The sequence below is a fragment of the Dipodomys merriami genome, unplaced genomic scaffold (genome assembly GCF_024711535.1).
Source record: "Dipodomys merriami isolate MVZ:Mamm:240054 unplaced genomic scaffold, mDipMer1.0.p SCAF_8, whole genome shotgun sequence".
NCBI classification, from domain to species: domain Eukaryota; kingdom Metazoa; phylum Chordata; class Mammalia; order Rodentia; family Heteromyidae; genus Dipodomys; species Dipodomys merriami.
In genome coordinates this window covers 28,634,857-28,647,884 of record NW_027206401.1, presented here as the reverse complement: position 1 = coordinate 28,647,884, position 13,028 = coordinate 28,634,857, and the positions used below count along the sequence as shown (strand labels likewise).

The 13,028-nt window shown below is 39.2% G+C and overlaps 1 protein-coding gene across 5 annotated transcripts in view; it reads left to right on the top strand.

The window, feature by feature from the left end:
- Positions 1-13,028, top strand: part of Ncoa7 (nuclear receptor coactivator 7) — a 123,030-nt gene that overhangs the window by 61,487 nt on the left and 48,515 nt on the right. The window lies entirely within an intron of this gene.

Here is a 13,028-nt window from a genome sequence, read left to right as displayed (position 1 = left end):
GACTCAAATACATTAACCCACCAAACCTCAAATTCTGGAAATATAGGCGTATGTAACCATACCGACTACTGGTAAGACTCTGTCCAAAAAAAAAAAAAAAAAAAAAAAAAAAAAGAAGCAAACAAACCACACAATTTTTAGACCATAAATGAGCACAATTATAATAGTATCAGCAGATAAGCAGTAGTCCCATACCCCAGACTCTTGTTTTATATACTACATTTTTAGAAGGATAACAGTGAAATCATGTTGTGTTCCATTCAACTTTATATTTTTAGCATCTAGTACTGTGACCATCACCTATTTTATAATAGTAAGCATTTATCAAATTAATAGTTACTTTATAGGAGAAATATTTGTCTTCTTCATATGTGTTGGCATATTCATAAAAATATTGATAGAAAATCTTGCACTATTTTTGCCATCAGTGAAGCAATAGCAAATGGAGGAAACAAGGTGTAGCATCTGTCAACTTAAAAAACGAACAAATAGAACTTGGGCATTTCAGTTAAAGGAATTAGAATAGGTCCACAGTGCTACATGGGATCTCAGAGTAGTGCCTGACACTGCGTTGGCAGCAGTGGTATCTATGTAGCTTTATGTGGATCACTTATCTCATACCTACTATTCAGTCACATGCAAAGAAAGGAAACTAGGAGTCAGAACTTGCTGTCAAGATAATATGGCTTGTGGATGCTCAAGATTCCTTTGCAAAGAGACAACTGAGAGAGAGCTCTGAGAAATGTATATACAGTATGTGAGCTGTATGGTCTTGCAAAACAGTAAGGAGACCTGTCAGGATGGCTCTAACCTTGGTTCTCCTTAACACCAAAGTTTCAGGGACATACATACATGTTTCCATGTGTAATGTAATTTTCTAACAGTGCTCATCAAAGGAAAAACGAGTTGTCATTGAGGTAGTAATAATTGTTTCATGGGTGGTATTGCTCCAACAGAGCCAGATGAGAAATATGAAGCCAAAAGCATGTGGTTCAGAGCAGTACTCTTGGCTAACCTGATTATGTAGCATACTACAGAGCTGAGTTGGTGCTTTTCACATCAAACATGTCATTAAGAACTATAGCTGACAGCCTATTGAAGAACATTTTTATGTGATTTTCAATCTTCCTCTTAAAATGTAACATATTGGTATTATTTTTTATTCCCCCCAAAGAGGGGAAGATTTAAGGAAAATTGCATTTTATATCTTGATGTGCATATAATTCCTTGTTGTAGTAGATTATCTTTTTAATGGAGGTATATTCACTTGTCTTTGTATTACTGAGTCTAAAATAATGCCCTTCATCTTTGCCTGACTTCAAAAATATCAGCTTAGTAGGTTTTTGTGTGTGTGTGGGGAAGCCCTGTCTGTCCCTGGTTAGGTTAGATTTCCTTCTTTATTGTTTTCATGGAGTAATCTCATTCCCAGTTTACTGGCCAAGGTCAATTAAACACTGTAATTCTATAGCATGACAGGTGTTCATTAAGAGGGCACGGGGTGGAAGAAGCAATACATCAGCAAACAAACACTCTGTTTTGATTTGTTTACATTTTATGAAAATTCAAGAAGGATATAGTTAATAGTCTGGTCATTGGGTCAAATTTATCTTGTGATAGCAATAAGTAAAGACATGCCATGATGACTTGTCGTCCTTTCTCAAGGATGATGATAGTTACTGGCTTGGAGTTTTGGGCTATTTCCTTAGGAGGAGAATTCAGTGCTGGGGTTGAGCCTCTTAGTGGACCACTACATTCCAAGGCTTCTTAGCCTTTTCCATATTTGTCTATAACTGACTTCAATGGTTCTGACTTGCTGATTTCCCTGAATCATCCCAGGCTGTGCCTGTATACCACTAGGTGGAGCATTAGACCTCAAATCAAGGGTTAGTTGGTATGCTAGTGTAAAGCTGGGCATAGGGACAGGATACATTGTGGAGAGATTTTGCTCATAGAAACAGGTATGTGCTGATTAGTGTGGTGTGAAGAAGAAAAGGAACAGTCAAGGACTGGCAAATTAGGGGCTGGAAAGGTGGCTCAGTGATAGAGTGCTTGCTTCACATGCATAAGGCCCTGGGTTCAATTCCTTAGCACCACATAAGCCAAGAAAGCCGGAAGTGGCACTTTGGCTCAAGTGGTAGAGCGCTAGCCTTGCGCTGAAGAGTTGAGGGACAGCGCCCAGGCCCAAAGTTCAGGCCCCACGATCCACACACACACAAAAAAAGAACTGGCAAGTTAGAAAACTCAGTGGAATTAGTGTTCAGAAGTGTTGTTGAGGTGCTAAATGAATTTAGCACCTTAATTTCAAGGCTAAGGCCTATGAAGTATGAAGTGAAAGCAGTAAAAGAAGTGATCCTGTAGTCCAGAGAGTAAAAAGAAAAATTAATGGCCAATAAATGGGAATTGTGTATACAGGAATACAGATGAGACAGGCATATAGCAATATATTGGTAATTGTTTCCCTGGGTATAAAAATTACAAGGGAATTTTCTTAATTTTTTGCATATTAGTTATTGTATAATTCGTTTTAAATGCTAACAATAAAATATAACCGAATAAGATAGTAGAGTAAAAGCAGGAGCTTTGTAAAAAGAACATTGGACAAATACCAAGTTCCTATAAAAATATACATGAAAGTAATTGCTTTCACAGATAACCATTCCACATCTATAACATTACCTTCTTAGTTAAAAGAAGCGTATTTTGATCAACAGTGTTTTTCATGTTGCACTATGTTTATCTGTGCCTCACTTAAGCTTCGGGCAATAATTCATGGCTATCCCTTAACACTTCAAGAACTTAGAAGTTAAGATGTTGATAATGCTACGGAGAGACTGAGTCAATAGAGTTGCTCATTATAACAACATGGTAATGACTCTATGAATGTTTTGTTTTGTTTTTGAGCAGAGTAGGAAAGAGGAAGTGGAGTAAATTACATCCAAGCAGATGGCATTGGATAAATCTAGATCTAGCACTTGCCACAGCACCTGGCACACAGTAAACATCACAAAAAGCTTCTAGAACAAGCGAACTCAATGCTCATTGTTTGCATTTGTATTTGCTATGTATATAGGTCTCCTTTTTCATTTATTATTTGTATGAACCCTTGAAGAATTCTTTGGTGATAAAGTGTCAATATAATTTTCAAAATCAACTATTAAGTTATATTTGGCATTACTACATTGCAATGTCTGTAAATATATCAAAGGATGACTTATAGTACCAAAATATAGTACATTGTCAGAAATTATATCACAAGATACTTTTATGTTAAAGGAATGAACAATTTTGTAATCACCTTTAATCTTGAATAGCGCACAGCTTGCACCTAAGATGAGAGAGGAATGGATATTGTGAATGTGGATAATGTTTCAATGTAGAGAAATTCTTTATTTGAAACATAGCTATGAAGATATAAAATTGGAAAGAGATGGGGAAAACTTAGAAATAGAGGAGGCAAACCAAATTGGAATAAAATACATTATATATTTATTTTCCTTCCCCTCCTATGACTTTTCTTTCCCCTTCCCTTCCCTTCCCTTCCCTTCCCTTCCCTTCCCTTCCCTTCCCTTCCCTTCCCTTCCCTTCCCTTCCCTTCCCTTCCCTTCCCTTCCCTTCCCTTCCCTTCCCTTCCCTTCCCTTCCCTTCCCTTCCCTTCCCTTCCCTTCCCCTCCCTCCCTTCCCTTTTCCCTTCCCTTTCCCCTTCCCTTTCCCTTCCTTTCCCCTTTCCCCTTTTGCCTCCCTTTCCCCTTTTTCCTCCCTTTCCCCTTTTCCTCCCTTTCCCCTTTTCCCCCCTTTCCCCTTTTCCCCCCTTTCCCCTTTCCTTTCCTTTCCTTTCCTTTCCTTTCCCTTCCCTTCCCTTCCCTTTCCCTTCCCTTCCCTTTCCCTTCCCTTCCCTTTCCCTTCCCTTCCCTTTCCCTTCCCTTCCCTTTCCCTTCCCTTCCCTTCCCCTTCCCTTCCCTTCCCTTCCCTTCCCTTCCCTTCCCTTCCCTTCCCTTTCCCTTTCCCTTTCCCTTTCCCTTTCCCTTTCCCTTTCCCTCCCCCTTTCCCTCCCCCTTTCCCTTCCCTCCCCTTCCCCTTCCCCTTCCCCTTCCCCTTCCCCTTCCCCTTCCCCTCCCCTCCCCTCCCCTCCCCTCCCCTCCCCTTCCCTTCCCTACCTTACCCTACCCTACCTTACCTTACCCTACCCTACCTTACCTTACCTTACCCTACCTTACCTTACCTTACCCTACCTTACCCTACCTTACCTTACCTTACCCTACCTTACCTTACCTTACCCTACCTTACCTTACCTTACCCTACCTTACCTTTTACCTTACCTTACCTTACCCTACCTTACCTTTTACCTTACCTTACCTTACCCTACCTTACCTTTTACCTTACCTTACCTTACCTTTTACCTTACCTTACCTTACCTTTTACCTTACCTTACCTTACCTTTTACCTTACCTTACCTTACCCTACCTTACCTTTTACCTTACCCTACCTTACCTTTTACCTTACCTTACCTTACCCTACCCTACCCTACCCTACCCTACCCTACCCTACCTTACCTTACCTTACCTTTCCCCTTTCTTTACCTTTCTTTACCTTTCCCCTTTCTTTACCTTTCCCTTTTCCCTTCCTTTTCCCTTCCTTTCCTTTCCTTTCCCCTTTCTTTACCTTTCCTTTCCTTTCCCCTTTCTTTACCTTTCCCCTTTCTTTACCTTTCCCCTTTCCCTTCCTTTTCCCTTCCTTTCCTTTCTTTTTCTTTTTTCTTTTTTTTTCTTTTTGGTTGGTTGTGGTTGAACTCTGGGCCTGGGCGCTGTCCCTCAGCTCTTCAGCTCAAGGCTAGTGCTCTACCACTTTAACCACAGTGCCACTTCCTCTTTTCCTTTCCTCCTTTTCTTTTCCTTTTTCCTTTGCTTTGCTTTGCTTTGCTTTGCTTTGCTTTCCTTTCCTTTTCCTTTCCCTTTCCCTTTCCCTTTCCCTTTCCTCTACTGTGCAGCCCAGGCTAGCCTCAAATTTATGATCTTCCTGCTTTAGCTTCCTGATTGCTGAGATTTATATGTGTATGCCACCGTACCCAGATGAGTTTAACTTTTTAGTAACAAATTTATAGTTACCACATTAACCATTTCGAATTATAGTTTTTCTTCCTGAATTCAAAAGAAACTCAACAAGAAAAACATGGAAAATAAAATTCTCTACTTTGATCTTACCATGGATTTTTGTTTTTCATGAAAATATGAAAGTAGCCAGTGACTAAATTATTTTCACTTTCTGTACATAATTACTTTTCCTATTGGGTTTTTTTAAGCCACATGTGTGAAGTTTCATGTCTGTCATTTTCCTTTTTGTTTCACAGAGTGAGCTAAAAAGCCACAGCTGTGTTATTTTGATGTATTTAGTTCCAAACACAAGTAGATAAATAATGTTATTAAAAATAATGATTGCTAGCCAGGTGCTGGTGACTCATGCCTGTAATCCTAGCTACTCAGGAGGATGAGATCTGAGGATTGCTATTCAATGCCAACCTGGGAAGGAAAGTCCATGATACTCTTATCTCCAATAAACTTCTCAGAAAAAGTTAGAAGTGGTACTGTGGCTCAAGTGGCAGAGCTTTGAACACAAAGGCTCCGGGACAGCGCCCAGAACCTACAAAAAAATCTGTATCTATATCTATATCTATATCTCAAAATCAAAGAATAAGGGATTAAAATGAACTTCCATGTGAAAAGAGCATGTCAAGAACATAGGTACACTGTAAGTGTATCTCAGTGGTAAAGCAAGTCCTGGGCACATACAAGGCCCTCAGGTCAGTCTACTACATCAACAATAACCTAATCAAGCAAAATGGACTCAAAGAATTGAGCATAAAAGACATTAAGATTATTAAGATAGAAATAGGTCTGTGTTTCTTGGGACAATATTTTTGACACCATACCATGAATAATTTGATAGTGATTAGGACAAACCTGACATTTCCCCCAGAATGTATAGGAATGTGGCTAAGGGTAAGAAGAAAGTAGACAGTTACAGAGGAAGAGAATGAAATGTGGAACTAGAAGTGGTCAACAAAGCTCGTATGATGTAACAAGAATAAGAATGCTTTCAAGTAGTTGAAACTCATACCTAGTGTAGAAATCTAAAGATCTTGCTGTCTCTAGGGTAGAAATGAGAAGAAAACTGTACTTAGGTACATTTAGCAAATGTTTATAGGTCATGGGTGAATAGTAAAGAGTTTTAAAAAAACTTGTTAAAAATTACCTACAAAAGGGTGAAGAAGAGAGTTAGGCACAGCAGTGAGTTTCAGAGCACTTAATATCTTAAGGATTAGGAAGTAAATGTTGTTTTTCAAGCTTACAGACAAGAACAAATTCTCAGAGATACAAAGACTCAGGGAAAGCAGTATTTGTTTCATAGATTTCCTGAAACAGATTTACTGAGTGATAGAGGTGTTCATATCTGAGGCACGCCAAAATCTATACCTGAAGGAAGAATAGTTGGTAGAGACACATTAACAATATATAACTCTCTAGAATTTGATTATAAGCATAACTGTAAAATGCATTCGATCCATAAAACCCATGATATAGTAATTAAGTAGTTTTACACTTCTCAGACTAACAAATACCGAGTAGGAAGAGAAAGAAAACCAGCAATCAGAATCATGACTAGGAGGAGCTCAGATTTTTCACCTTCTATCCTCTCATGTTGAACACTGTCCTGCTCCACAGCAATCATAAATACTTTATAATCTGAAAAACCCAATTTTCTTGTTTCTATATTCTAAGAAGTTGGCAAGTAGATAGCCTCACAGAGGAAGGAGAAATTCTCAGGACTGGGGAACCTCTTAAGCTACCACTAGCCAGGATTCTATACCAGGGGCCATTCTTGGGGCTCCAGTTGCATGTTTTCTCTCCAATGTTTTACCATTACTATCATTGACATTTCCAACAACCTTGTGGGCAATAACTGTCTCACTTAAGAAAGTCTAAAATATCAGCAATGTGGTAAATGCTTGTTGTATAGAAAAATCATTAGGGGAAAGGGGATTTAGAATCTGGAGTTATATTTCCTTAGAAATTCTAATGGGTAGGGAGTATGAATGTCTACAAGGAAGTAGCCCTGAAAGCAAACACCTCCGAGTAGACCGGTCTGTGACTATATCAGCTTTGGCTCAAGGAAAACTTCCCTGTTCCTAGTATTGCCTTTAACCCCCATATGTCATAACCTGTTGTTATTATTGAAGTAAATAATGCAGTCACCGAGCCAAGTGGCTCTGTCTTAAACCAATTTTACTTGTGATCATAAGCTCAGAGATTAGTCCCATTTTAAGCACAATGGTGTGCATGATATACGTGGTTCTTGCATCATGCTTTTTTAAATCACTTGTACGTATTATGGAAAAAAAATCTCACTGCAAGAGAAGTCCCTAAATCTTTTAGACAAGAGCTTATGGTCAGTGATAATCGAAACTTAAAAAACCCAAATTAGAAATGAGCTAGATAATGGTACAAGGGTAAGCTACCCCAATTGTATCTCAATCAACTTGAGCTGCTATAGCAGACTACCATACAGTAGCTTAATAAGCAACACAAATTTCTTACAGTTTTGGTAGCTGAAAAGTCCCAGACCAAAGTCTTGGTTAATTCAGATCTTGTTGTGACCTATTTCCTCAGAGACCAGTCTGGTCACTGTAACCTCATATAGGAAGAGGTGAGCAAACGTCTCTTTTGAGACTCTCTTTTGTGTGTGTATGTGAGGGGAGGTAGTATTGGGGTTTGAACTCAGGGCCTTGTGCTTGCTCTGCCACTTGGTCCATGTCCCAGCCTTGGTGCTCTTTTGGGAGTGTAAACTTGTTCAACCACTTTGGAAAGTAGTATGGAGGTTCCTCAAAAGACTCTACATAGAGCTCCCCTATGATCCAGCAATCCCACTTTTAGGCATTTACCCAAATATTCACAAACAAGACCATACTAAAGCTACCAGCACAACTATGTTTATCTCACCATTATTTACCATAGCTAAGATATGGAACCAACCCAGATGCCCCTCAGTCGATGAATGGATCAAGAAAATGTGGTAGATATACACAATGGAATTCTATGCCTCCATCAGAAAGAATGACATTGCCCCATTTGTTAGGAAATGGAAAGACTTGGAAAAAATTATATTAAGTGAAGTAAGCCAGGCCCAAAGAAACATAGGTCCCATGGTTTCCCTTATTTGCAATAACTAGTATATGTCTGAGACAAGCAGAAAAGGTCAGATAAGTTGATGTTAGGTGAAATGAACCCCAAGATAAGGACTCAAATGTTTTTTCTTTCTTGCGATTGTTTCTAACATATTTATATATTTCTTTGTTGCTTTGTATGTCCTTCCCCCATGGTATAACACCTGCTCTCACTGTATTTGATGTTGGTATAATTTGTGGAGTGGAAGGGCAAAAACAAATTGTTTAAATAGGGATACAGGTGGACCCATTGCAACAATGAGATGTATAAGTTGTTATGTTGAAAAACGAACTTTACAACTGGGGGGGGGGGAGGAGGATGAGGAGAAGGTGGGAAGGGATGGGAAGGGGAAACAAAGGAGGAGGCAACAATGCTTGATAAGAAATGTACTTATTATCTTGTCCATGTAATTATAACCCCTCTGTATGGTGTTTTCACAATAAAAAAAAAAAGCATTAAGCTTATTCTTGAGGGCTCTATCTGGATACCTCCCCAAGTTTCCATCTCTTAATACCACAAGTTTCCATCTCTTAATACCATAGTGTTGGGAGAGAGAATTTCAGCATGTGAATTTGGGGACCCATAGATATTCAAACCACAGCAAATACATTCATGGTGGAGTGTAATGTGGCTAAAGCTTTTTAGAGTGCAGTTGGCTGTTTTTATCAAGAACTTCCTTTTTTAAGATAATCTTTGGCTCAACAGCTTCTACTGTCCCTCCCTCCCTCCCTCCCTCCCTTCCTCCCTTCCTTCTTTCCTTCCTTCTGATACTGGAGCTTGAATCAAGGCCTCCAGCTCTGGCTTTTTGCTGATGCTCTACCAACTGAGCCGTACCTGCCCTTTCAGCTTTTTTTTTTTTTTTGGTAGGTCATGGGGCTTGAACTCTGGGCTTGGGCACATTTCCTCAGCTCTTTAGCTCAAGGCGAGTGCTCTACTGCTTGAGCCACAGCACCATTTCCGTTTTTATAGTGGTTTATTGGAGATAAGAGTCTCATGCACTTTCCTGCTTGGGCTGGCTTTGAACCACGATCTGCAGATCTCAGCCTCCTGAGTAGCTAGGATTACAGTCTTGAGCTATCCACGCCTGGCTCTCTTTCAGCTTTTTGCTGGTTAATTGGAGGTAGAAGTCTCATGGACTTTTCTGCCTAGGCTGGTTTTGAGCCAAGGTTCTCAGATCTCAGCTTTTGTAGTACCGAAGATTACAGGCATGAGCTCTCAATTCTTTCTGTAGAAGTTCACTCTCACCAACAGTCACAAGCATGCTAAAAGATTTACCTACAAACATTACATTGTTTAAAATAATAGGAAACTAAAAATAATGTACATGACAGATAAAGAAATCACAGAATCCTATTGTAATATGATCTTGAAGAGCAGCTCATGACATGGCAAGTTTTCACAAGATATTATTACATTGGAAAAGTAGAATGATAGTAGCTATATATTATGATTCCATGGTTATTTAAAAATTCATTCATATACAAATTAACAATAGCATAGAGGACCAAAGCTGGAAGTAAGTTTATAATGTAAACATTGTCAAGTTATTGGATCTTTCTGAACAGAGGTAACATGGGTAATTTGTTGTTTTCATCATGTTCATGTTTTTTCAAATGACTGATTTGTGGTCCTCATTCCAGTTCATATGTTGAAGTGTTCAACTTAAGGTAGTGGTAGGAAACCTGGCTTTTGGGATGTCAGTAGGCTCTGACCATGGAGCCCTTATGGTTGGATTAGTGCCCTTATAAATGAGACACCATTTCCTTCTACCATGAGAGGAGACAGCTTATGTGCACCACCAGGAGTCTTAGCAGACTAATTTTCTAGCAGCTTGATCTTGCATCTTCTACTCTCCAGAACTCTGGGAGATGAATATCCATTGTTTATAAATTACCAACTAGCAGCCCAAATGGATCAAGCCCAAGTAGCTCTATACAATTTTGGTTCATGTAGAGTTCCCTTTTTATTTCTTATATTTTCTTCTAAAGTTTACATGTACCCAATAAAGTCCTTGATCCACTTATCAGGAGAAAAGGAGATTTTGAAAAGCACTTTGAAGAGGTTGGAAAGGGAGGAGAAGCAACGTCAGGTATGAGGAAGAGAAGGCACATCTGTTAGATGAGTGTCCCGTTGGGCATGATGCTTTACTTCCTCTTGACTCATGATCTATGACAGGAAGTATCAGCCTATTTTACAAAAACAGAGCAGCTGAGTAATTTGACAAATCTACTACTGGTCAGTGTGGAGCAGGGATTTATGCCCAGCCCAGCCCTCTTTGGCACCAATGCTTAAATGAAGCCTTGGGCAACATTCTCCTTTCTGAAAGGACAATAAAGCAAACTTTAAGTAAAACTTTAAGCATTCTCTCACATTTCTCCACGAACATTGTTGTTTCTTAATGTAGAAGAAGTAACTATAAAGAGAGTTTCCTTTTCACTTGAGCTATAATTTGAATGATGATAAGTTGAAGTTTAACTACTTAAGGGGATTAGCTATTATTCCTACTACTACTCGGATTACTACTAGACCTGGTCATATGTATAATCATGTTCAAAACACTTGCAGGTCTTATGGCTAACACATCAAATGTTAACAAAACAACAATTACTCTCAGAATAAGCTAACAGGCCTCTGGTTTAGGTCATTGATCCCAGAGGTACAGGAGGATCTGCTCCCTGTAAAATTTTCCATAAGACAAACAACTTCCTGCTCTTGAAGCGCTTGAATTGTATAATTTAGTTTAGAACGACTAATTTTTTTGTCAAATAGTAATAATATTAAGTAATATCAAATAGCATGAAAATGCATTGTTAGTGACATGCTTGAAAGAACAGAAGCAATGTGTACTACATAGCACCCCCATTTGTGTCGGATGATAAAATATGAGTTCATTCTTCCTTGACCTGCCTTTGTTTTTCATTTTCGTTCTAGGTTTTCTAGAAGTGGCTCTTCAGATGCTAACTAACATTAAACATTTTAATTATATATGTGTGTCTTACAGTCTGGGCAATATTTTGAGAAATTTATATCACCTGGAGAAAGTGTTATCTCACTATGTAAATAATCCTATATTTTGTTCAGAGAAACGTATGGCTTTAGATTTTATTATACTTTTTTTTACTCTAAAAGCAACAGTCTCATTGTGTTCCCAGGGTGACTTCTGACCTCAAGTGATCCTCTGGCCTCAACCTCCTGAGTAGTTAGGACTGCAGGTACATGCCATAGCACCCAACCTCTCTGTATGAATTCCAGAGGGATAGAAATTTTTCTTCAGATGTTCACCCAATTTCTTTTTTTTAAATTTTTTTATTCTTTTTTGTGAACATACTGTAGAGAGGGGTTACAATTACATGGGCAAGATAATGAGTACATTTCTTATCAAGCATTGCAGCCTCCTCCTTTGTTTACCCTTCACATCCCTTCCCAGCCTCCCCCTGCCTCCCCACCCATTCTCTCCCCCGCCCCACACACACCAAAGTTGTAAAGTTCGTTTTTGACATGACAACTTGTACTTCTCATAGTTGCATCGGGTCCACCTGTATCCTTAAACAACTTGTTTTTCCCCATCTCCTCCACAAATTATACCAACATCAAATATAGTGAAAGCAGGTCACCCAATTTCATTTAATGGTAATCCTTGTCTTCTTAACCCCTTATCTTCTCTCATTGTATTTCACTCTTCTGAATTGCCTTGCCTAATCTTCATGGTAAATATACTTTGAGAGTCCAGTCAGCTCTCTATTTTTGTACATTAGTAGACTCTTATCTAAGTCACTTACCCAAGTTTGCATGATAATCAAAGGAAGGCCTGTAAGATTTCCTATGTGAGAGAATTTTATGTCTGCTTTTATCTAAGCTTCCATTAGTTTGCTGAACAATTTTATGATTTTTTAACTATGTGTGGTAGTGTTAGGTAGACAGTTTTATCTACTAATAATCAAAACTTCATTACTTTCCTTTTAGTACTTAAGACTTTATTTTTGCAGTACTGGTAATTGAATCCAGGGCAAGTGCTATACAATGCTTTACCACTTGAAATATATCCCTAGTTTCTCTCTCTCTCTCTCTCTCTCTCTCTCTCTCTCTCTCTCTCTCTCTCTCTCTCTCTCTCTCTCTGTCTGTCTTTCTCTCTCCCCCCCTCTCTCCCCTCTCCGTACCTCCCCTCTCCTTCCCTCCCTCTCGTGTCCCTTCTCTTCCCCTCCTTCTCTCTTCAGACCTGGGAGCTATTCCTGAGCTTTGTTTTCAAAGCACTTTGTTTCAAAGCACTCTACCACTTGAGCCACAGCTTCAGGTCTGGCTTTTCTGGTTATTTATTGTAGATAAGAGTCTCACAGACTTTCCTGTCTGGGCTGGCTTTGAACCGTGATCCTCTTATCTCAGCCTCCTGAGTAGTTAGGATTACACGTGCGAGCTACTAGTGCCTTGCTTTTTTGAGATGAGCTCTCACTTAACTTTTTTTGAGGTGAGGTCTCACTTGCTCAACCTTCTTAGTTTTTATTCTCAAACCTCAGATATCCTCTCACAACTTACCCTTGGAAGTTGTATCCTTATCCAAGATTCAAGCTTACCATTACAAAGGATTTCTTTACAGCCAGAAACCATACTGCTTATATATCATCTATTTTTAGCCCAGTGCCTGGGAGAGAAAAATCTTTCTTCAATAAACGTGTATATGTCATCTGGTCAGTTTCAAGAGCCAAGAACTTTGAGTTCTGGGTGATCTTGGCTGGTTTCTGGGTGGAAAGGGAAGTTGTAGAACTTGTGGGCAGGGTACCAAGGTCCATCTGACATGAGGTCATTACACACACTTCG